Source organism: Corythoichthys intestinalis, chromosome 3, assembly GCF_030265065.1.
Source record: "Corythoichthys intestinalis isolate RoL2023-P3 chromosome 3, ASM3026506v1, whole genome shotgun sequence".
Classification (NCBI taxonomy): Eukaryota; Metazoa; Chordata; class Actinopteri; order Syngnathiformes; family Syngnathidae; genus Corythoichthys; species Corythoichthys intestinalis.
Genome location: NC_080397.1, coordinates 33,869,095 through 33,895,577, shown reverse-complemented (window position 1 = coordinate 33,895,577; position 26,483 = coordinate 33,869,095). Strand labels below are relative to the sequence as shown.

Genomic DNA, 26,483 nt, shown 5'->3' with positions numbered 1-26,483 from the left:
TACCACAAATGCAAACAAAACAAAATATACACATCTACAAAATACTACACAACACTCATGAGTATAAAACAAAGGAAGAATATAACTAGAGATGTCGGACCCGATCGATCGGCACCCCTATCGATCGGGTCCGGTCACGTCATTTTCAAAGTATCGGAATCGGCAAAAAAATATCGGACATGCCTTTTTTTTAATATATATATATTTTTTAAATTATATCATTTTCTAATTGTATTTAACGTTACAAACATAATATGTTACACTCATCCAGAGTCTTTAAGTTTAAGCTAGGGTTATCAATTTCATCCCGATAGCGGCGGTTAATATTTAAAATAAAAATTTCACATTAAAATATTTAATGCAATCAATGCATGCGTCGCACAACCCATTCTCGCATTATCGCGCTCAACCTGTAATGGTGCCATTTTATCCATATAGAGAAACGGAAGGCAGCATTTGACGAGTAGGGTGAAGATAAGCAACCTTTGGAGCCACTTTTAAATGGCTAATGTTTCACAACCCCACTCTTTACAATTAGACATATCATGGCCAGCAATATGGTACAGCAAAGTAGCAATTAATAATTCCCTTACCAACTTCAATAAAACCCCAACGCAGAGAAGTTATATCAATTGGTTGCACTACGCACAGTCATGGGTGCACTTCCCATCATGCATTTGGGCAGAACTTAAATGCCTGAATTATCATTTACTGAAAGCTCATAAAAATCCACTAGATGTCAATATTTAGTCACAATTAGAATTACAAGTCTTTTATCCGTGGATCCCTCTCACAGAAAGAATGTTAATAATGTAAACGGCATCTTGAGGATTTATTGTCATAATAAACAAATACAGTACTTATGTACTGTATGTTGAATGTATATATTCGTCCGAGTTTTATTCATTTTTTTCTTAATGCATTGCTAAAATGTACATGATTGGGAAAAATTATCGGGAATGATTGGAATTGAATCGGGAGCAAAAAAAAGCAATCGGATCGGGAAATATCGGGATCGGTAGATACTCAAACTAAAACGATCGGGATCGGATCGGGAGCAAAAAAACACAATTGGAACATCCCTAAATATAACCCTAAGGCACAAACCATGTGGTGATATGACAAGAACTGCACTGTTACAATGGATGCAGACGTTAGCTCGCCCATTTAGCTCTCTCCATTCGCTATGAGCTCGCGTCGACATAAGATTACGTCAGCAGAAAGTTCTGGAACTTATCAAAGTAATTACTCCACAGCGCCAGCAGGGGGCGACAAAACACCGGAAACACAGGCTGGCAATAAGTGGTTGATGTCTATAGTATTCGATAGCATTTTAAATGCTTTTAATTTACAATAATGTCATTATTCAACTTTTGTGGTATTCTCTTTACATGAAGACCAGATACTGCAGATACAGTAACTTGACTGCACTACAGCAGCATCTGAAGCATTACCGCAATCTGTCCCTCTTTTCACTCACTCTCCATGCAGGACTAATTGCTTTACACTCAACCCGTAAATTTTATGTATTAAGTCATGTGATAGGTCATGCCAGGGATGATGAGCTAAAACGCAGATGTTACGCTACTCACGCGTGAATTCAATTAACAGAGTTTGAGTAGAGTAAGAGTTTGTGAGTTAGGCGCTAGTTCACGCATGTCCTTAATAAGGATAAGTGCGGGGAGGGATGATGCAGATTCATTGGGAGCGCTACATAATTGACGGTCCTATCTGGAGGTGACGGGAACACGACATCTGAATCCGTGTGACTCAATCAATCTTCAGCGATGATTAAGAATCTATTTCTTGCTTTCAAGGAGCTCACTAGCGATGTTAGTCATCGTCAATCAGCTAAATGTATTTGAAATTACCTTTTCACTTTCTGCTTTCTCCAGTACCAAATGATCCACAGCTCAGTCCTGGCCCGCGGCATCATACTTGGGAACCCCTGCAACAAACGCTACTTAACCTTGAACCAAGATCCCTCTATATGACCTAAATGAAATCATTTTCTTCCATGTGGGAGCAATGGACAGAGCTCTGAGAGCAAAACAGCCATAACCATCCCACCAAATAAAAACACCGAGCCATAAATACTCAAGGCATTCATTGGGAGTCCAGACACTAAAACAAAGACAGGTTAATATTCACTCTCTTTCTTGTTCTGGTCAGATCAAATCCTTAGATGGCTATCTGCCTGCCAAGCTAATTAATACCAGAGATGATTTGCAGATTGAGCTGATTTAGTTTGCGCAAGCATTTGAATGAAGACTGCAAGGTGATTTATTTAACAAACCACTGATTAAATGTTTTTTGCCTTGTAAAGTTGTTGATTTAACATTATAACACAATAGACATAAAACACTGTAATAATCGTAGGATTTCTGAGTTTTTTATTGTTTTACCTTGTGTCATAAATGAATAAGGTGATTACATTAAAAGCATGACAACTGTTAATAAGGTGTTATAATTTGATTGCAAATCAGCAGTATGGAAAATAGCAATGACATTTATGCTTACATGACCTTTCTTTTCTAATACATCTTGGTAGTGGTATTCAAAATGCTAAATGCAAAATGCTAAAAAATAAGAAAATCATAAACAGTTCTGTGAAAATAGGAACTTGGGACTTGATGTCTGCATATTGTACCTGTACAGGTAGATGGAATTTAAAAAATGTGACTGCTACGGAATGAAAAGGCAGTTATGCTGTTATTTGACCTTTCTCTGCTATAAAAAAAAATGCAGTTTGAGTTATCTAACAATAATACTGAAAATTTGGAAAAATAATTGGGCACTGAAATGGGTTAAAATATACTGATGTCCAGCTCATTTTAAATAGATTTATTCATAATTTTTTTTTTTTTTTTTTCAAATCAGAAGGGCACAAGCAAAACTTTCCATTTGTGGTATTAAACATTAGTGTAAGATTCTTTTGGCTGCAAGAATTTAGGTGTGGTGTGCCTGTACGTTCCTTAAAAAAACTCCCTCATATGAAATAGTATATTAAAATAAAAGTTGTATTTCTACAGTTTGGTCTTTTTTGGGAACACATTGTATTTTTAGAATATAAATCAAGCTAACATTTTCATAAGCAACTGCACTGAATTACAGTGCGCGTACTTTAACCACCTTTGCAATAAACCTGCAATACAATCCCATTATTTTATTTTTATTTTAAATACCTTTGAGTGACAATATTTGATAAGTAATAATAAGAAATACTGGAAAAGTTGTCATGTTGCATAAATGTCACCTTGTTTTGGCCTGAAAATGTTGTGGATCCAGTGCTCTCAGCACTATAGTGCGGGCTTTTCACTCCAGTCCAGTTGCCATGGCAATATTTGAAAAGAATAGCCTGTATGTCCAACTCTTCATGCTGTGGAAGATTGTGTATTGGGGGTGTGCGTGCATTTTGTTTGTTGTACTCTCTCATTTTGTGAATACTGCATTTAGTGTCCTCTCCGACATCAAATCTTTACTATCGACCAGAAAACATGAACACACACACGCACACAAGCACAAACATTATTATCCTGCTGTAGATTTCATCTCCCTTCAAACACGGGATTAGTTAAAGAACCAACATAGTTAAAGGGCAACATTTGGTCACACAATACAACCGAGACAATGAATCACAGGGATAAAAAAAAAGTACTTGTTTGATCCTTTTCGGACACATATGCTACAATTGAAGGGGCAAAAGGCCAGCCACTGGTTTTAAGTCCGACTGTCTGATTGAATCTTGTAAAAAGTATTCGAAAAGCAATTTCAAAGACTCACAAAGATCCATAACTATTAGAATTATGTATTAAAACTAGTCCTGTCAGTTTACGCGTTAATAATGGAGTGTGACGATGTCAATTTAAAAAATTTTAAACGAGCGACTAGATATGGCACACGCAGAATTGGCGTGAATTCCCCATGTCAGGTGAAATGTCAGTTTGTTTTTTTAGCCCAAAATGTGGCACTCTGAAGCAGATTTTGACCTATAATGTCATTTATTGATCAGCAATGCGCAGATAAACTGTGAATGAACGTGCGGAATGAAAGAACGTGGACACCATGAGAACTTCCAGAACGGGGGCTCTGGGCGATTCCACGTGCAGCTGCCTGAAGCTCGCCATTTTCGGGGACAGGGACACGGAGGATCAGGGTGAAATCCATGTTCTCAGGCAAAATGTAACGTTGGTGTTTTAACCCAGAATGTGGCTTTCTGAGGTGGATTGACGAGCGCAAATCCCCCTAAAATGAAATTAAGTATACAAATGCTTTGGAAGACAAGCATTTTGGTGAGTTTATATATTTTATCTCTTTTTTTCAACATTTTGGGGAATTTATTTCATAAATAATATTGAATCAATGGCAAAAAATGTTATATTTCATTAAGGTATACACTCACCGGCCACTTTATTAGATACACCTCTCCAACTGCTCGTTAACACTTAATTTCTAATCAGCCAATCACATGGCGACAACTCAGTGCATTTAGGCATGTAGACATGGTTTAAGACAATCTCCTGCAGTTCAAACCGAGCATCAGTATGGGGAAGAAAGGGGATTTGAGTGACTTTGAATGTGGCATGGTTGTTTGTCCCAGAAGGACTGGTCTGAGTATTTCAGAAACTGCTGATCTACTGGGATATTCACGCACAACCATCTCTAGGGTTTACAGAGAATGGTCCGAAAAAGAAAAAATATCCAGTGAGCGACAGTTCTGTGGGCAGTAATGCCTTGTTGATGCCAGAGGTCAGAGGAGAATGGCCAGACTGGTTCGAGCTGATAGAAAGGCAACCGTGACTCAAATAACCACCCGTTACAACCAAGGTAGGCAGAAGAGCATCTCTGAACACACAGTACATTGAACTTTGAGGCAGATGGGCTACAGCAGCAAAAGACCACGCCGGGTGCCACTCCTTTTAGCTAAGAACAGGAAACTGAGGCTACAATTTGCACAAGCTCATCGAAATTGGACAATAGAAGATTGGAAAAACGTTGCCTGGTCTGATGAGTCTCGATTTCTGCTGCGACATTTGGATTGTAGGGTCAGAATTTGGCGTCAACAAAATGAAAGCATGGATCCATCCTGCCTTGTATCAACGGTTCAGGCTGGTGGTGGTGGTGTAATGGTGTGGGGAATATTTTCTTGGCACTCTTTGGGCCCCTTGGTACCAATTGAGCATCGTTGGAACGCCACAGCCTGCCTGAGTATTGTTGGTGACCATGTGCATCCCTTTATAACCACAATGTACCCAACTTCTGATGGCTACTTTCAGCAGGATAATGCGCCATGTCATGAAGCTGGAATCATCTCAGACTGGTTTCTTGAACATGACAATGAGTTCACTGTACTCAAATGGCCTCCACAGTCACCAGATCTCAATCCAATAGAGCATCTTTGGGATGTGGTGGAACGGGAGAATCGCATCATGGATGTGCAGCCGACAAATCTGCACCAACTGTGTGATGCCATCATGTCAATATGGACCAAACTCTCTGAGGAATGCTTCCAGCACCTTGTTGGATCTATGCCACGAAGAATTGAGGCAGTTCTGAAGGCAAAAGGGGGTCCAACCCGTTACTAGCATGGAGTACCCAATAAAGTGGCCGGTGAGTGTACATGTACTGTATATAAAAAGGTAAAGTATATAAAATAAAGATGTATAAAATAAAATACAAATGTTATAGATTGTCCCAAAAAATTAAAATAGAAACTCCACGCAGGCACTTTGTACCTTTGAGCTCAGAACTGTGAGCGGACATAATTTTATTTGAAGTTATTTTAGGGAAAATGGATATTTAAATGATCTTTATTTATTTATTTATTATTTATATTTATTATCCAAGTTGCCCAACTCTTGTTTCTGATGAGGCTTACATTTAAATTATGTCAGGTAAGCACATCGATCAACTCTTGTGCTAATAGGTGTACATTTAAAACTTAAAATATAGAGACAAGTTTCCTGAGCGAAACATGGGCGGCGCCAACTTTGACAGTTACTGCTACGGACTTTTGGTTTAGACAGAACAACATGAAGTGCGGTTGAGGTAAACAGTGTGTAGAGAAAGTTAAAACTGCAAAATCAAACCAGAGGAACCGACGGAATCTCCATAAATGGATTCAGCACGACGTAGATGAAGCTCCAGGAATTTCTGTGTTGTGCGTTTGTTCTTATCACTTCGTTTATCGTTCGTGGACAAAATTTTAACAATCTGTGCACCCTGTGTTAACATGAGGTGCAGAGTGATATGCCGGCCACTTGAATGACTAAAATTTGGCGAAATTACAAATAATATTACAGTTGCCGAATGCAGAAGGGCTGACACAGATTTTGTTGTTATAAGGAAATACTACAAGGTATTGTTCATCTGTTTAGATTATAGTTATGGTATTATGAGCTCATCACACATGGTCATATGTATAAAAACAAATAGGATGTCAAACTTTTTTTTAATTGCAGATATTGATCACAATAAAACTTTTGGACAGCATGATTCCATTTCTTTTTTTATCTAATACAATTGGTGGATGTGCAAACAGGTAAATAAATCACAAATTATTAGAAAAATATTAACGAAGTTGGCAAATAAGTTGAGCCTTCCATCATCAAAGTAGAATGCATGTAGTCTCGATATGTCCATCAACGTACAGCGAGTGATGTTATGAAGCACATCAAGCTGTCTTCCCTTGCCTAACAGTGTTTCCCGCCTGTAAACAAACGAACAAAAAACTTGTAACACTCGCATTTATGGATTTACATAATTGTGCCATCCTACACGTACTGATTAGCAACAGGCTAGCAACAGATAGCATGTGTTGCAGCCACAGCAGTACAGTAGTTGTGGTAAATAATTTTAAACATCATCATAATTACAATCATCATCGTAATAACAATATCAAAGACAACAAGTCATTTCATGCCCAAGACTTTAGCTTTAGTTTTTTTGGAGCACTAGACACATGAAAATGCAAGAATAGGAAGAACATATCTTTAATAACACAGCGGCAACATGGCAACATAAACACCCGGTCTTTGTGACGGCATGGGCTTGGTTCCACATCTGCTTTCATTAACATGCTGTCCTCCCATGTCGCGATGATGGCAGATGGATGCGGTATTTCCAAATTGTCTTTTTTGAGGGATTTTGATGAGTAATCCCACTCCAGCTCCACTGTTGTTATGGTTATAAAAAGTGTAAAACGGAAGTCGCGAGCAGAAATGCGGAAGTAGAGCTGAAGTACCTCGGAAACTTGTCTATAGTCGTTTTTGCATTTAAAAAAATGAAAATAATGAAAACAAAATGCGATTAATCGCTAGTTAACTATGGAATGCATGTGATTCAGCTTTTACTCGCTTGACGGCACTAGTATTAAAATTTGATAAAATAATGGGACAGAAATCAAGGTTTTTTTGTTTGTTTTTTTTTTACAAAAAAAAGAGTTAACTACGAGTTAAATATGCAAAAATGTGATTAACTGCGAGTAATCACTTGGCAGCACTAATTGAAACAAATCTTTTTAGTTGTTTGCATCAGCAGAAATATCACGATAAAGACAAATTCTAATAGGACTCGACTTTGATTGCAGATAATTCCGAGTAATGTTACCATTCCAGCTGGAAGTAATTTTACTGTTCTAGCCATAACTCCAAAAGTGAGAGCACTATGAGCATTAGCTTTCCCTCTTTTCCTAACAGTGTTATGGTGGCGACAAAGCTCTGAGTGTGTAAATACATCCATAGACTTCATCATAATATTGATGGGACAAGGGGCGCGGGGCCAATTAATAGGGGCCTATCTCCGTCAAAGCTGACCGAGTACAAATACAAAGAGCTTTTTACGTTGAAAATTCTTGTGAATAAATGCTTAAATCCCTGAATTCTTTATAGATATGGACGTAAAACAGCCTCGATTCTTGGTTATAAGCAAAAAAAACCCAACAAAAAAATGGGCAGTTAGCATTTATTTTACATAAATATCTTGAATGTGCTGCTAGTCTTTAAGCCACTGTGGCGCCGCCTTACCACCACAAAGAGCTTTTTATGATGAAAATTCTTGTGAGCAAATGCTTAAAACCCTGAATTCTTTATAGATATGGACGTAAAAAAATCTTGATCCTTGGTTATAAGCAAAAAACAAAAACAAAAAAAAGGGCAGTTAGCATTTATTTTACATAAATATCTTGAATGTGCTGCTAGTCTTTAAGCCACTGTGGCGCCGCCTTACCACCACAAAGAGCTTTTTATGATGAAAATTCTTGTGAGTAAATCCTTAAAACCCTGAATTCTTTATAGATATGGACGTAAAACAGTCTTGATTCTTGGTTATAAGCAAAAAAAAAAAAAAAAAAACGGGCAGTTCGCATTTATTTTACATAAATATCTTGAATGTGCTGCTAGTCTTTAAGCCACTGTGGCACCGCCTTACCATCACAAAGAGCTTATTATGATGAAAATTATTTTGAATAAATGCTTAAATCCCTGAATTCTTTATAGATATGAACGTAAAACAGTCTCGATTCTTTGTTAAAAGAGAAAAGAACCTGGCAGTTAGCATTTATTTTACGTAAATATGTCGAATGTGCTGCTAGTCTTTAAGCCACTGTTGTGCCACCTTATCACCACAAAGAGCTTTTTACGTTGAAAATTCTTGTGAATAAATGCTTAAATCCCTAAATTCTTTATAGATATGAACATAAAACAGTGTCAATTCTTGGTTAAAAGCAAAATTGTTTTTAAAAAAAAGGGCAGTTAGCATTTATTTTACGTAAATATTGCGAATAATGACGCCAATGTCGTAGCGGTTAATTTCTCCCATTGTTTTTTTTTTTTTTTTTTTTTTTTGCAACGTTTCAAAATGCATGCATGGTACTAAAAATGTAATAATTACCTTGAATCCTCGAACAAATCACTCCTGAAACAATCCTTCCTGTATGCGGTACAGCTTTCGTATTTTTCCAACCTAAATCCAGCGTTGCATCGCTGCATGTGTTAAATAACTGCGACCGACTGCGAATAACTGAAGCGGACTGTGGGATGGCCCCCTACTTGAAGGCGTGGCGTAGAGTGTCCCGTCAATATCATTATGAAGTCTATGATGCATCTTTCTTTTTGTTATTGTTATTTTTTAATCTTTCTAAGTGCAGCTGTGTGGAAAAGCAAACAATCATAACCGAAGTCAACACGAGTAACTGTAATTACAACACCAGGAGCGGCCCTTTCTATACAGACACAACGGGAAGTCGCCAAGGGTAGAATCCTTGTAGGGATGGCAGTTTGAAAATTAAAAGGCTACATACTGTAATGTCACTGCTATGTCAAACCTCCTTCCCGCTTTTGTGCCACTTGAGCGCTACAGCTTGAAAATAAAAGCAAACATTCAAGGTAATTTGTGGTGAAGCAGCTGCGACGGAAGCGCTAACAAGAAAAGCACTTTGCACCCACTTATGGGTATATTTGCTGCTGCCTTGTCAGGCCTGTCTTAAATTTTCAAGACCAAGCAGATGGTAGCAGGAAGAGCCACAGGTAACGAACACCCAGTCCATCTTTCTTGCCATGCACCACTCATCACTCACTCTGTATTCTAATCATCGTGGCTTTGTGCCAGACATTGTCATCACTGTAGCGATTTTGCATGGCACTTGCAAGAGATTAGTTGTCAACAGTTTTTCCCCCTTGGATTTCCTCATCACAATGAATTGTTCAACTGTGGGCGATGCTATTGTCCTTGTTTGTTCACTGCCTGTGCCAATAACATAGTTTTTATTATAGACAAACTGCTGGCACCTTGAAATGCATCAGTGACATGGCGGATGATCAGATGATGATGATGGCATTTCCTAAAGTGCTGTATGTCACATTATTATGAAGGACATGTACTAAATCACGTAGAGAAATATAGTCGCTGTTATGCACGATATTTGGATGAAAATGACAGCTTCTAACTGGTAGCACGCTGGGTTCCAGTTAAGGAATGAGCATTTTTATTTAATCTGAAATGCTTTTCCATGGCCCCGTTGGCTCCTCTCCTCTCTCTCCTTGTAAGCCTTCCTCTGCTTAACTAGTTACTCTGCAGCCACATCACTTTGATGGTCCACTTTATGAAGATAAATGACTCTTATCCAGCCAGTGTGCTTGTCATATAGCCTAATGCAGGTCAGCCATCACCTTGAGAAACCTGACAGCATTTCCCCAGAGGTCACCTTGGGGAACAAGTTCCTTGTCCCGGTGCAAATATTTAGTTAATCTGACAAAGCAGGATGTCTCAGTTAGTCCGTCTGTCTTTCTAGGTCAAACCTCACCTGTGAATGTGCTCTTGAAGCGTTGTAGAATACCGTAGATGGACACAAAATGATCCCAACATCCAGTGAGCTCCATTTGATAATTCAACAATGCTCACAATAGAGCACGGATAACAAGCAGATTAAGGACTGACTATTAATCTACTACGTTCACCAATCACATTAACTCCGAAAGAGTTCTCGCCTGAAAGCTACTGCCTTATTTTTAGCATGGACAGTGGGGAGACTGTAAAAAGAACAACTAGTGTCTTAGTCAGACAAAGCTGATTAAAGTTCATGCCCTAATAGTATTACATTGTTTGTTTTGTACAGTTTTAGTTCACTTTCAGCACAGGAGTTTCCTACAGGTCACCATTCTCCAGTCACGTCAAATAGTTGGGTCATTCCAGAATTGGAGGATATTTTACATCTCACTTCTCTCATTTTCACAGCATCCACATATAAAGTAAAAAAACATGCAGTTTTTCAGTAAATCTACTTTTGTGGAGACCACAACTAAAAAAACAACAAAAGAGTGCTTGAAAGTGTTTTTAAAAATACTAATTAAAGCCCCTTTCACACATATCTAAACACCATTAAAATCCAGGGATTTAAACGGGTAGCTCTTATGTGTGAAAGAAATTTTCTGGGTCGATTGACACGGAGATGACGTGGACATTTACCGAGTCGCTTCCTAGGCCATGTCTACACGAAACAGGGTATTTGGCAAAAACAATAACTTTTTTTACGGTTTGGCCTATCATTCACCTGCACATTTAAACAAGGGTTCTTAAAAACGCCGTCCAAAGAGAAGATTTGTGAATTCTGCCTTTGTGGGGCCATCATGTGGACAATGATAACTGAAGATTTAACTGTGGAAACGTCACTGACTACGACAAACTTTGTCCCTACTTCACACATGAGACCAATGTTTACATTTGGAGTAAAATAGGCAGGTGCTTTTTTGCTTCCATTCAGCTGTGGAAGCTTTTTTTTTTTCTCCAAAAGTGATTTATGTGGACGTAATTATTTTTTCCCAGCGAATTAGGGCAGGATCCTCGGTTTTAAAAAACCCTGCTAAGTGTAGACATAGCCTTTGTATAATGTCCGGGACTTTCCCGGGAAGCGGTTTGTGTGAAAACAGGCGTTAAATTGCCGGGTCACAGCACGATGGCTGATGACGTAAATATCATGGCAGGCCGACCGTCATTTCCTCTTTCTTCGAAGTAAGACGAAAAGCGGTAAACACACCAAGGTTGTGGGATGGATGGGACCTGTTGGGGGGGGGTGCTAACGGTTACCTCCTCACGGCAGGCCCCGCCATTCCCGCGTGTTTGGTTGGGCTCGCGTGCAACTGGTTGTGATTGGGCGCGCTCGGGTGGGGGGTCCCGGTGCTGGGATTGGCGGTGGGGCGGCGTAGGGTCGGTTGCCAACAGGCTTACACTCACAAAGGATTCACACGTTTACAGTGCTGATTGTGTACACTGTACCCCTCCCAATCACTTAGTTTATAGTCTCCCCCACCCCCCTCCCCTTCTTTCCCTGGTCAACAGCCCCCCCCACATGGTGTCAACCAGAAATACATCTAGCTGACGATAGCACCAACATATAAATACTTAGTGTATTTCCTGTTGTTGCTTTTCCTTTCTTTCTTTTCTTGTGTTTCTTTTTTTCTGTTGCCCCATAATCCCTTCCTGTTCGATGCTGTGTCATAATAAATGAGGTATGTTGAATGATCCCAATTTGACTATGTCATAATCTTAATGTGAAACATTAAAACTGTTCAGACCAACCGAATACTTAGAATTCCATTCTCCGTGTCAAACAGCTGAACAGGACAGGTATAAAAAAAATAAAAAATAAAAAAAAATTAAATAAATAAACAAAAAATTTTTAAAAAAAATTTTTAAAAAGAAAAGCGTTAAACAAACATCGCAATTATGGAATTGGAAAACTGAAAACATAATGAAATTACTTTTAATTGCTCCTGGATCGTAGAGCCGAGGAAGAGAGTCCATCGCCCATTTTTGGAAATGTGTGGTTTATTTTTTTGCCGTAATGTCTGGGTTATAAAATCATGCCAGCCGCCCTCCCCAAACACAGAGCGCCGAGTCGGCAACACGGGACAAGTGTGCGAAAGTGTGCAACCCACGTTATTCTATGCGTGAGTGCAATGACGTGGGTAAATCCCACGTCACCTTAAATGGGAATTTACCGGGATATTTCTGAAAGGGTTTAAGTCTGAATGGGGCATCCCCTAAAATATTATTATTGTAATGTTGAAATTAAATCTAGTATAAAACAGTTAAAATGACATTTGGGCACTGTTTCCTTGCTATTTTTCTATAACTGTGGGAACATTCGTTTTGGGAATCATAATGCTGTATTTCAAATATTTGATTTGTATTCGTGAAACATGAAACCAACTTGCATGCAAAAATGTTACGATAACCATTTTTAGCATGGTAGAGGAAGAAGAAAGCAATAAATCACATGACACGCTGGATCTGACATGATCAGTTTTCCTAAAGAGCAAATTATTATTTTTCATAGTTTTATAAAATATTCAGCCTTGATTGATTGTTTCACTAGAACTCTTACAGCCCTTTGACGCATATTTTAAGAGCAAGAAATAAAAATAAATAAAAATAATAAAAATACAAAATTCTTGGCTTCTCTAAATAAGGAACCTTGGCCTATTTCTCAGCGGTAACAGCTAGCTAAACAGCTAGTTTCACCTGAGAAAAAGCTAACATTAGTACAGATTTAGAACCCTGTTGCTGTGATTATACCAAATATTGTAAAATATCAAATGCATCATGTCGTTTAGGGATGGGAATCGAAATCTGATTCCAATTCGGAAACAGTTCCGAGTGTTTCGAGGCCTCGACATCACAATGAAAAAGCCTTAACGATCCCTTTAACGATTCCTAAAGACGCGTATTGCGTCGTGACGTGTGTTGTTGTCCAGACGCATCAAACTAGCATGGCGCCCAAAAAAATTCGCTCCAAAGTTTGACTACACTTCACCAGGAAAGAGTGTGAAAATAAAAGGTTACGACGGGTAAGCACGAGCATTGCAGCCATAAACATAACAATAACAGCACGTAGGTTCAAACGCTCGAAAGTGTGTCTTCACTTCACGAGGAAAAAATACAACAAAGCGACTTGCAGTCATTGCAAGGTGGAGATAACTGCATCGGGAGGGAATACGACTGCGCTGTCCTCACAGAGAGGCTAAGGCTCAGTCCTGGCTATACAGCTAGCTAAACTCCCAAATGACGATGCAGAAGACGTTGGTATAATTTGCTGACTTTATTCAACCATCACTTGAAGAGTGAAACTAAGAATAGAAATGAAACAAATCAATTTCGTCCCCAATAACAAACAGGTTTGCATCAACATAAATCAGCGATGATTAGCGGGTAATAACAGTAATAACAAATGGTTAGCATTCGTTCACTAGCATTAGCACATCGTTCAAACCACTACACAACTGGATTTAAGTGTCGGATCGCGAGTGGAAACACAACAACAACAACACAAAAGATGATATACAGCCGTTGCCTCTGTAGATATTAACATTAACAAAGAATGTAGGCTCGTAGAAGTGTTTCCCTCTCTCACTAACTCGCTCACTCACTTGGATGCGGCATTTCTTCTTTGGGTGTAAGCACGCTCTTCTTCACGTGAGCGTGTTCTTCTTCGCGCGAGGAAGCGCAAGGGCGCCCCCACTTGAGCGTGTAAGCGCCACAAAAACTAAAAGGCATGCAATTCAATGTAATGGTAAAAATAATACACGTTAACCTAGCAGTCCCCAAACTGCGGCCCGCGGCCCAAATACGGCCCGCCTCCACATTTGGTCCGTCCATTTTGAATTTTTTTTTTTTTTTCTCAATCGTGTTATTTATTTCCTGGCCTTTTCCTTGAATAATTCAGAGAGGGTTATTTGGTTATTATCTATTTAATTAATAGTGTTTTTATTATTAATTATTATTATTATTATTATAAAGAATCCAGAAAGGGTTATTTGATTGTGGCTTTCTGAAAAACAATAATTTTTTTACATTTATGCACTTCTGCAATCGTCACACTTTTTCTGTTACAAACTGACCCCGGCCCCTCATCAGGGAAGGGAAAAGTTATGTGGCCCTCACAGGAAAAAGTTTGGGGACCCCTGCTTTAACACATATTGCCAAAGGCAGAACAAAAACCTATCTGCCAATATATACCAATATTTTTTATTTCTATTAGATAAATGTTTCAGTAAAATGTTACACATTCTTGTGTATTTGCCACTTATTGCCACAGTTAACATTGAGGCTTTGGGCCCCTTTTGATCTGTATGGTTGTTTGTATGGTTGTGACTTCTGATTAAACAAACTCGATGCCAATCAAAACGTTTGTTCTTCTTTTTCCCCAAATTAGAATCGATAAGAGAATCGATAAAGAATCGAATAGTTAAGCAATATCGATAATGGAATCGGAATCGTAAAAATCCTATCAATTCCCATCCCTAATGTCGTTTTACAAAAATAAAATACAAAACAAAACATCAAGCTGGTTAAGGATTATTGATGAATAGGGTTAGAAAACCAGACAAATGAAGCCATATTTTTCAAAGAATACTGGAGCCAAAATGTCCACCAATTCTGGAATGACCCACTCTCAAAAACGAATAGCAGCATATGAACAGTAGGCTTAATGTCATTTCAGCTTGAGGAAATAGTGGAAAATGTCATTTATTTATTTATTTATTTATTTATTTGACAGCTGTAATACATGCACCAATGAGTGTCACCTGCCTAGCGACAGTTGTCTTTATGCACGATGCATGATGCTGGGTAACCTTGATTCAAATAAGGCCACTGATCTCATTTCATGGGGCAATGAGATGATTATGGACGCAGGCCACAGGGGCCTCTCAGATATTAAATGGCTTCCTCAGAACCCTGGTAAAGACCAAATGGACTTCATAGTAACACGGGAAAGTGGAGGGCATGAATAGTTGAGAGAGAAATAGAAATGAAAACAGAAAAAGAATGATTTTTGTTGAAAACTGAGAAAATCGTACAGTAGCCTACTTTGGACGCACATTAATTGTCAAAACTCTTGACTGACTTGTTGTGACTTTTAAATATTTACTATACAAATGAATTTGGTTTCTAAATGTCAACTCCACGGCAAATTGTGAATATGCTTCATTGTCTGGGGAAGAAACACTTTACATGAAGCTTCAAATGACTATTAATTATTTAAAGGATAAACATTCCACTATCTCTTGTCAGTGTCTACTATATTGATATTCTCACACATCTTGTGAAATCAGGTCAAGGCTGAAAATAATCCCTTTCAGATGCAAAAGCGTTCATGATGGGAAAACAAATACGAGGTTGAAATCTTTTTGTTTTTCTAAATTACCGCAGAAGGTGATAAACCACATCTCAGACAGATGTCTGGTCGACCGTATCATTGCTGCATGAGTGATCAGTGTGCATCTTGACTGGTGGTAAAACATCACACTGATGCCCTTTACTTTTAAACTACTCTGGTTGATACAGCTAGCAATTAAACCACAAGTTCAAATGGAAGATTTGCAGTTTTTTTATGTGTATCTGAATGATTTTGCTTCTGCCAAATGATCAAAAAAGCTGAGTGGGTGGGGACAAGTGTTGTCACAGATTACTTGAAAAAGTAATTTTAATTACTGATTACCGATTACGCCTAAAAAAAATCTAGTTACTTTACTGATTACTTTATTATCAAAGTAACTAAGTTACTTTAAAAGTAATTTATCGGTTACTTTTGATCAATTTTTCTCCATTTGCTGCCTCAACATGACAATGACAACAGAAAAATGTCATCGCATGTAATTGACTTTCCGATAATTGAATTTATAGGGAAAGATCAGAATTTTTCACATAAGGCTTAATCTTCGAGTTAGCGGGGGTTTAATTAGTCGAGGGAGTTGATTTCAACCAGCATTGACTCACGCTAGCTTAGCCACTCTGGAGCCCTGAAAGTAACAAATAACTGACAAACTGCATGGGATTTGTTGAAATCAACTCCACCGACTAATTAAACACCCACTAACTCGAAGATTAAGCCTAATGTAAAAAAATCTGAATTTTGGGTTAGGGTTAACAGCATATCAGTAACAATGCAAAACAATGCAAATTGACTGCACAGTAATCAACAACACACAAATGAATTGCACAGTGCAATAAACACAAATGTGAGGGGCTGGCGCAAATGCGTGCGCACAACCCAGAAGTACGCCAATTTGGCTGCAGAACGTGGAGGCAACTAAGCACTTCACACTTGATCGGACTTACAACACATCCCAAAAATGCTAAACGAACACGTCACCTCAAGGCATAAGTGCAAAACGAATGTGATGTAAACAATTCTTGCGGACTTCGCGAGGACCAGCGGGAGCGACGACTACCCGCAGTTGCAACCACAAAGCTACGAAACGTAGCAGCTCCAACCTATCGCTGGAACCCTCCAGAATGAAGGAAAAATACTCATGTTCATTCATGGATGCACACAGACTAAAATTCCCTCCCACATTTCAATGGGTGGCTGCCCTCTGTTCGAATGTGCACCCGCGGTGGCCTGGCACACATCTTTCTCAGTCCCAAACGCTTAGCCCTCGAGAGACCAAAACAGGAAGTAACTATGAGTGGTTACCATGGAAACGAACATTTTTTTAATTCAAAATGCTCTTCAGACATGACTACAATATTCTTCATTCAACGTACATTAACTCATTTGCTCCTAAATATGTATTTTTAATTGTTTCAGTGTCCCAAAGACTTATTTAAGAGACATCTCGGGGTTGTGATTCAATTTAGCTCCAAAGCACAAAGCTGAAAATCCATATTAAAGCAATATAACTGGCCACTGGAGGGCAGTAGCGCCTTTGGTAAGACCCGCAACCCTATTCAACGGCAACGAACGGCCAAGCCGCAAAGCCAGGGCGCCGCCGGAAGACGACCGAATGGATGCCAGGCGTCAGACGACCGAGCAGAACAACCGGTAGGACGCCCGGGATGCCAGGCGTTAGAAGACCGAGCAGAACGACCAGGACCACTAGATGCTGTTGAGTCCGTGCTACTCGTGAGCAGAGCCCGCAGAGACTCCGAAAAATTCATCTTTTTGAAACAGGCGGCGATGAGGGAAAAGTTTAACCGGCTGTCGCGGCCACAGTAGCATCATCTTTCAGTTAGTTATGTGTAAATAAATTGTTACTTTGCTATCAAAAGCTCTATTTGTCTTGTTGTTTCTGTTATTTTGTAAAAGGAAAAAATTATTCAGATGTTTGGGATATAACTAAAGCAAAAAATAGCTGTGTTAAAGTCAAGGTTACTGTATGTTTGAAATGTATGCTTTCAGAAATTGAAAATTGCTCAAACTAAGCTATTTTCTAATGCCGATTTCTAAAGAATGGAAAAAGATATGAAATTACTTTTTTTTCTGCTGAAAGAAGAGAGTCTAGTCTTTCTTTTGGTGGGTTCCATGTTTATATAGCAATAGAACAGAATTTTCTGTGGACTTTGCAAAATCAGTCAAAATCCAGTTAAACGGCCGGGAGCGAATAGCCCTGCTCCGGTGAAAATGGCTGGGAGTGAATGGGTTGAAAGCAATAACAAAGTAGTAACGCACAGACACTAAGGAAACTAATTTTAATCAAATTACTAGTTTGAAAAAACTAAATGTGTTACATTGCTAGTTACTGAAAGAAAGTAATCAGATTATAACACTGGTGGCGACCACCATGGCAAACAAAAAAGAACACAGAATCCTTGTAATATTAAACACTCTACAAATCAGTCATTTTTGTAACTAATTAGAATCATACCATTGCATTTTGGCTTGACAGTGATATGATCTGTCCTGATACCTTTCCACAGTAACAGTCATGACATTCTTCATCACCTGAAGGTTTCAGTCCATCAATGCAAACAACAAAAAGCATTTGCAGATCACGGCCAACAATGGCTCATAAATAATCACATCAACAGTCAGAGCACTACCACATTATGCGAGTAGCATCCAGTTATGTTGGCATCCAGGACCTCACCCATGCCTTGTACTCATTGAGAGAAGTCCCCAAGACCTCAGCTGCCCATTCTGCCGAGCAACTTTTGTAACAATGACTGGTCAGCCCCTCAACTCCTAACCTTATCTGAACCCTCATCCACTGCTCACCCTGCCGCATGAACTAACCAACTCCTCGGTGAGACTTTTAGTGTGTCATCAGTCTACCCTGAGGCCTCGCTAGGGAAGTATCCGAAAAAGATTCCCGAGCAATTTCAGTTGGCTCTTTCGATCTGGACCTCCTGCAGGGGCAAGAGTAGGCTACTTGCAGTGAAAACTAATTTCAGCCACTATCATCGGCAAGCTTGTCCTTTTGGCCAAAACTCACGACCACAGGTGCGAGTAGGAAATTACATCGACCGACTTGCACTGTGTGCTCACTTAAACACAGCAGTCCAGAGTTTTACATTAACTGTGTTACTTTTACTCAACTTTTCTATTAAATTGTACTTGTTAATGTAGTTGTTTTGAAACACAGTTTTATATTTTATAATAGTACTTTTGTCTGGTGCCACACTACACTGCTGGCCAAAAGTATTGGCACCACTGCAATTCTGTCAGATAATGCTCAATTTCTCCCAGAAAATGATTGCAATTATAAATGCTTTGGTAGTACTATCTTCATTTATTTTGCTTACAATGAAAAAACACAAAAGAGAATGGAAATAAATAAACAAATAATTATCACAAAACTCCCAAAATGGGCCAGACAAAAGTATTGGCACCCTTTGAAAAATCATGTGATGCTTCTCTAATTTGTGTAATTAACAGGACCTGATACTTACCACATAACAAGGCACATAACAAGTTGTGGCAATAACTAAATCACACTTGCAGCCAGTTAAAATGGATTAAAGTTGACTTAACCTCTGTCCTATGTCCTTGTGTGTACCACATTGAGCATGGAGAAAAGAAAGTAGAGCAAAGAATTGTCTGAGGACCTGAGAAGCAAAATTGTGAGGAAGCATGGGCAATCTCAAGGCTACAAGTCCATTTCCAAAGACCTGAATGTTCCTGTGTCTACCATGCGCAGTGTCATCAATAAATGTAAAGCCTATGGCACTGTGGCTAACCTCCCAAATGTGGACGGAAGAGAAAAACTGACGAGTGATTTCAACGAAAGATTGTGCGGATGATGGATAAAGAACCTCGACTAACAGGTTCAAGCTGTCCTGCAGTCTGAGGGTACAACAGTGTCAACCCGTACTATCCGTCGGCGTCGGAATGAAAAGGGATTCTATGGTAGGATACCCAGGAAGACCCCACTTCTGACCCCGAGACATAAAAAGCCAGGCTAGAGTTTGCCAAAATGTATCTGAGAAAGCCAAAAATGTTTTAAAAGAATGTTCTCTGGTCAGATGAGACAAAAGTAGAGCTTTTTGTGAAAAGGCATCAACATAGAGTTTGCAGGGGAAAAAACAAGGCTTTCAAAGAAAAGAACACAGTCCCCACAGCCAAACATGGCAGAGGTTCCCTGATGTTTTGGGGTTCCTTTGCTTCCTCCGGCACTGGACTGCTTGACCATGTGCATGGCATTGTGAAGTCTGAAGACTGCCAACAAATTTTGCAGCATAATGTAGGGCCCAGTGTGAGAAAGCTGGTTCTTTCGCAGAGGTCATGGGTCTTCCAGCAGGACAATGACACAAAACACACTTCAAAAAGCACGAGAAAATGGTTTGAGAGAAAGCACTGGAGACTTCTAAAGTGGCCAGCAATGAGCCAGACCTCAATCCCATAGAACACCTGTGGAGAGATCTAAAAATGGCAGTTTGGAGAAGGCACCCTTCAAATCGCAGAGACCTGGAGCATTTGGCCCAAGAAGAATAGTCTAAAATTCCAGCCAAGCATTGCAAGAAACTCATTGATGAAGACTAAAGCGGTTATTCGCAGCTATTTTGTCTAAAGGTTGTGCTACCAAGTATTAAGCGGAGGGTGCCAATACTTTTGTCCAGCCCATTTTTGGAGTTTTGTGTAAAATGATCATGATTTATAAATTTTTTTTCATTCTCTTTTGTGTTTTTTTCATTGCATGAAAAATAAATTAAGATATTACTTCCAAAGCATTTGTAATTGCAATCATTTTCTGGGAGAAATTGAGCATTATCTGACAGAATTGCAGGGGTGCCAATATTTTTGGCCAGGAGTGTATATTGAGCTAGAAAGTTAACGAGTGTTAAAAAAACACCTGTTTGGAACATTCTACAGGTGAACAGATTAATTGGAAACAGGTGTCATGATTGGGTATAAGAGGAGCAGTTGTTCATAAGGAAGAGGAGGGGAGATTTATCACTCTGTGAACAAATACGTAACTGCTAAAGAACAGTCAGCATATAATTGCCAGAATTTCATCTTGTAAGGTCCATAATATTATCAGATGATTCGGAAAGTCTGAAGAAATCTGCACATTAGCGAAAGGTTGAAAACTAATATTAAATACGCATGTTCTTCAATCCCACAGGTAGCACATCATTAAAAAGCAGCATCATTGCGCACTGTAAAAGATATTTCTGCACTTCCGAAAAACAGTGTCGAATAGAATAGAATAGAATAGAATAGAATAGAATAGAATAGAATAGAATAGAATAGAATAGAAGCACTTTTGGTCCACTATTATCTATTTCACTTCAGAATTATTTTAAACTTCTAATTTCCATCATTCAGTAATGTTAATTTTTATTAAAGCCATATTGCCAACTGTTTTATGCAATTGAAGGCATCCATCCATCCATCCATCCATCCATCCATCCATCCATCCATCCATCCATCCATCCATCCATCCATCCATCCATCCACTGCTTAGTCTGGGGTCGAGTCGCGGATGCAGCAGCTTTATCAGGATAGCCCAGACTTCCAATCTTTGACCCATTGGTCAAATAGGTCAAATTAGGTAAAATAGATCCGACCTATTGGTCGTATTGCAAAGTCATTTAAAATGTTTGTAACAGCATTCCACAACATGCTTCCATTTGTGTAATATTGTGGTTTTGCACCGGTTGCTGTCCCCATTTCCTTGTGCTTCACTGAATAACAAGCAAATACACTTGTCTCTGTCTCCCACAATGACAATAAACATTTGTTGTCATTGTCCTGTATTCGCAATCTTACCCATGTCCAATGGCTGGAGCCAATCCCAGTGTGCATTGGGTGGAAAGCAGGGAATCACCGTGGGCAGACATTCAGCATGCATAACCACAAAGCATGCAATTTGGTGTCATTACAGCACGTTATCTTCTGATTTGTGTGGGTGTGATGCTTATTGTCTATCCATCCCATGTTTAATATCAACCAGGTATTCAATGTATGTGTGGGTGTAAACATGTTGCTGAAAACAAGAGGTGCCATTTGTTATATGTCCATTGTGAAAGCCATTTACATAATGTGGTACACTTAGAATTTCAAACAGCTTTGAAAAAACGAACGCAGTAAAGGAAAAAGAATGAACGTGCAATAATGTCTCTCCTTGTTTGTTTCATCCCAATTTTCTCAGAAGTCTCAGACAAACAGCCTCTTTTAATAATCAAAATATCCATACAATGAATAAATAACTTATTCCTGAGATGTAACACTGCAAAGACTTCTGTACTTGAACCACAGATACATCTATCTATAAAGAACTGTACCAACTGTATGTTGTTCATTCATTAAAATAGTTGCTGAGAAAAAAGATAACTGATAAAAAAGAAATATACACTAAGCTGCGAGTTGAGTAAACATGACTCAAATGCATACTTGTTCAATGTGTGTGGGTGCAGCTGTGAGATGCAACAACCTCTTGTCACCACCAAACAACAATGTGGGCTGTCTGTGATGTGTCACAGTTTTCAAATGAAAAAAAAAACCCAGACAATTGATGTCAAAGATGTACCGTGCATGTGTGCTTATAATTACAATATTTCAGACTGAAAGTTAATTCGATGAAAGTCTCTAAATGAATCTTGTACTGTATTGAAAGGCTCTATAACTAAGTGATACATTCAAAATCAATAGGTATGCATATTTGTACGATATGACCAGTGTTGTCACGGATTACTTAAAAAAGTAATTTAATTACTGATTACTGATTACACCTCAAAAAAGTAATCTAGTTACTTTACTGATTGCTTTATTATCAAAGTAACTAAGTTACTTTAAAAGTAACATCAATTACTTTTTACCAATTTTTCTCCTTTTGCTGCCTCAACATAAAAATAACAGAAAAATGTCATCGCGTGTAATTGAGTTTTTCACATAAGGCTTAATCTTTGAGTTAGCGGGGGTTTAATTAGTCGATGGAGTTGATTTCAACCACCATTGACTCACCCTACCTTAGCCATTCCGGAGCTCTAAAACTAACAAATAACTGATAAACTGCACAAAATTTGTTTGAATAAAATCCAATGACTAATTAAATCCCCGCCAACTCCAAGATTAAGCCTAATGTAAAAAATTCTGAACTTCCCCTTTGAAATAAACACCTAGCCACTAAAATGTCTATAAAAGCAATAAAACAACAAACATTAATGAAATGAACAAAAATCCTACAACGTACAGTTTTCAGAATGAGTCAAAATCATTTTTCAAACAGATCATGTCACTAACACCTTGGAGACTTTGCTTTGCTTAGCCAAAACTACACCAGAGGAGGCAAGATGGATATTTAGAATTTCTTTAAACCTAAGCTTTCAAACGCTACCAACAACAACTTGAACAGTTGATTGAACTCGAACAAAGGTGGATACTTTGAAGAATGTAGAATACAAAACCTGTTTTCAGTTATTTCACTTTTTTTTGCCATTCCACATGTTCGTTCATAGTTTTGATGTCTTCAGTGAGAATTTACAATAGCAGTGAAAATATATAAAACCCAAAAATTATGAAGTGTGTCCAAACTTTTGACTTTCATTTCAGCCTTCAACATGCTTCTCCCCCCAGGTCCACAAATGTAAAACTCCGCCTATGATTACAAACTAACTGTAAAATGTACATAATTGCACATATTACAAAGGCTGGTTGCAAACTGTTGAAGTGCTGGCTGTCTCGTTACCTGTCGGCATTGTTTCGAGATTTTTTCGCGACGCGTTGTGCTGTAATTCCAAGTGCTTCCTTGTTGAATTGGATGTCGAGTATATAGCGGTCGACAGTCTTTCTGAGAATTTGCAACGCACGTAGATATTTTTGTCATCTTTATCGGACGGATATGTGAAGTAATGGCTGTATGTCCAGTGAGCAAATGCAACCGTTTGTTGTATCTCTCCGGCACCTTTACAGTTAGCATCCTGATAGGTAGCCAGGCTATGTGGCACATTGGCAGACGGCGTGCACACAGCATATTAATACACGTGACCTGTTTTTTTTCCGATGAGAAAACGTGAGATGTGATGTCACTCCCAAACTCAAGAGTAGTATTTTCTATTCAAATGCTCTTCTTACATGACTACAGTATTCTTCATTCTACATACAGTATGAGGCAACAACAAAATAGTGACGCACAGGCACTGAGGAAACTAACTTTAATCAGATTACTGGCTTGGAAAAATGAACGCGTTAGATTGCCCGTTACTGAAATAAAGTAATCAGATTACAGTAACGCGTTACTTATGCGTTACTGACAACACTGGATATGACATTGATTAATTTAATTAAATTGCATTGGACATCTTCCGCTGTCAATTGCAGCTAATGAGTTAACACTCATTCAATGCTAGCTTTCCCATTTAACATAGATATTTGACATATCTGCATCCCGGACATGATGTCTATCTTTTTAAAGTCCGATTTGAAATGCATCTTTAATATTAGATCTCTTAAGATATTGCAGGTGTCTCCAGTGAAGTGTCCATTGAGTGGATAAGTTACTTATCCAGGGCTTGGTAAAAATTTCAAGCAACATTAACTTAATGAGCTCAACCTCAAAGCTGAAGATTCAGCACTTGATCCTCCCCTTAATCTGAAGCTAGAAGTGACCAAATCAGGGCCATTACGGACAGATGTAGCCAAATGTCATTTCTTTTCAGAGCGGCGAGGTTCACATTGCATAATCTGGTGGCTCATCAAAGAGATGTGTTGAACCTGAATATCTGCCCACTATTTCGCCAGGTTCGGACTGATGACTCATATAACTCAGGCCGGTTATTGCTGTCCCTATTTTTATTCTGTAATGTTGATTGTATTTGCTGAAATGACCCAAAAAGCATGTAACACAATTAGTGAGCCGAAAAACACATTCACAGGTGAGTAATGGTTATCGCTCATTCAGAATCTTAGGTCTGCCAATCAGCGTTAAAAAAAATCTATTAAAAAAAAAAAGGAAACAGAAGGAATACTACATCTACAGCATTGCAATCACATGACCTCCCTGGTCCTCCACAGCGGTAAGCTCACACCTATGAGCTCTATGGAAATTGGGATTGACTGTGATCCACAAAAGCACAGAGGTCTCATTCTTGTCAAACACGCATGGGTTGCAGGATCAATACAGAGTACTGATCTCCAATTGATGAGATGTCTCAGCCTAGGAGAGAATCTCCCCCACTGATTTGACCCTCCGAGTACTGTTGTGTGGAATCCCTCCAAATTTGCTCAGACACGACTCTGCTGTGCATGTCGTTCCATCTTTTTATTCTTAAATAATAACAACTATCTATAGCTTTTACAGTACCTTAAGAAGCCCGAAATACTTTCCTCTGTTTCTAACTATAATTTCTGATGGCTTCACGTACGACCTATGAAGCATTTTTCCAGAAAATTCTTCTTTGAACACCAAATTTTATGACTCATATTTGGAATTTTCACGTCGTTTCGGATCAATAAATTACTGTGTATTTGATTTGAATTGAATACGTCTCTTACATAGACAGAATAAAACTAGTAAAATTACCTTCATTTAAAAGACAGTTGCTCAAAGTATTTAAAGGTGCTATATGGAGTTACGTTTAAAAAAAATTTTTTTTTTTTACTTTTGACGGCCAAAAAAGCAAAACTCCAGTCTGTGTTCAGCCCGGGCATGGCACGCTTCTTTGTACGATAATCATGCCAATAAAGAAACGTGTGTCCGGTAATCAAATCAGCACCAGAAAAATAAAAACAGCAATCATGATTGTTTACTATTAGTAGTGCGTTACAATAGTGGATTAGAAAAGTGCTTTTGCCAAGAGGAGACTGGGCTCAGCAAAACTGTTATGCTGCCATGTGGACGTGCACAGGCACCCGAGCACTCTGTATTGAACGGAATAAAAAGGGCTTTTTGGGGCAGTCACTGTTAAAATGGCAGGGCTCTGTGTACTCATTAGGGTATTTGTCGAGCATATATGGAGTAGAAGAGTAAATTGACATTAAAAATTATTTCCAGTACTTTTAAGCATGTAAATCGCACATTTCTTAGGCTTCTGATGCTGGAGAAAATCATGCTTAAACAAACATACACACACAAAAATGACAACGCTTACGAGCTCAGCCTTTTTGTAACGTCAGCAGTGTTGTTTTCATCAACGATGACAATAACAAAAATATTTCGTCAGCAAACACTTTTTTCATGACGATGATGATACGATGTTGGGCTAAAAACGTGTTTTGGGAGACTAAAACATAACGAGACGAAAGTCAGTTTTCGTCTGACGAGACGAGAACGAGACGAAAATGCGCAATCGTTTCCGTCACATGTTATGTGTCGTTAGCTTGCATCGTAGCAGTGTCTGGTTGTGTCACTCGTGATGTGCTGCACCCCCCCAACCCCTCTCCACCAGTGTGTCGTCTCCAGTCTCCATGCAGTCTTGCACACACAGAAAGATTTGTTTTCTTGGCCAGAGAGAATATGCAATTTTACTTTAGCCTTTAAGGCAAGGGCGTAGGTTTGCATAGGAACGGTAGGGACATAACACTACCAACTTTTCAGGATGCTCAAATTGTCCCTACCAACTTCTAAGCAATCTTATTTGCGCTATATAATGACTTATATAGGTCATTTACACTGTCTTCCCATATGTTTTAATTATTGAAATTGACCCAACCATTATTAAGTGAAGTGCATTTTTTCATTATGTTCAGACTTACATGTACCTCTTTTCATTTGCTGAATGTGCTGGTCCCCCCCCGCCCCCCCCGAAAAGTACATTTGATTGGCTGA

At 38.8% G+C, this 26,483-nt stretch overlaps 1 protein-coding gene across 3 annotated transcripts in view; it reads right to left on the bottom strand.

The window, feature by feature from the left end:
• Positions 1–26,483, bottom strand: part of LOC130913093 (leucine-rich repeat transmembrane neuronal protein 4) — an 89,845-nt gene that overhangs the window by 28,389 nt on the left and 34,973 nt on the right. Inside the window, exon 3 of one of the 3 annotated variants that reach the window (XM_057831408.1) lies at positions 6,542–6,709. The exons of the other annotated variants lie outside the window; for them this stretch is intronic. The gene's annotated coding sequence lies outside the window, so the exon portion shown is untranslated. Of the gene's footprint in view, positions 1–6,541; positions 6,710–26,483 lie in introns of those variants that run through there. 3 annotated transcript variants of the gene reach the window in all.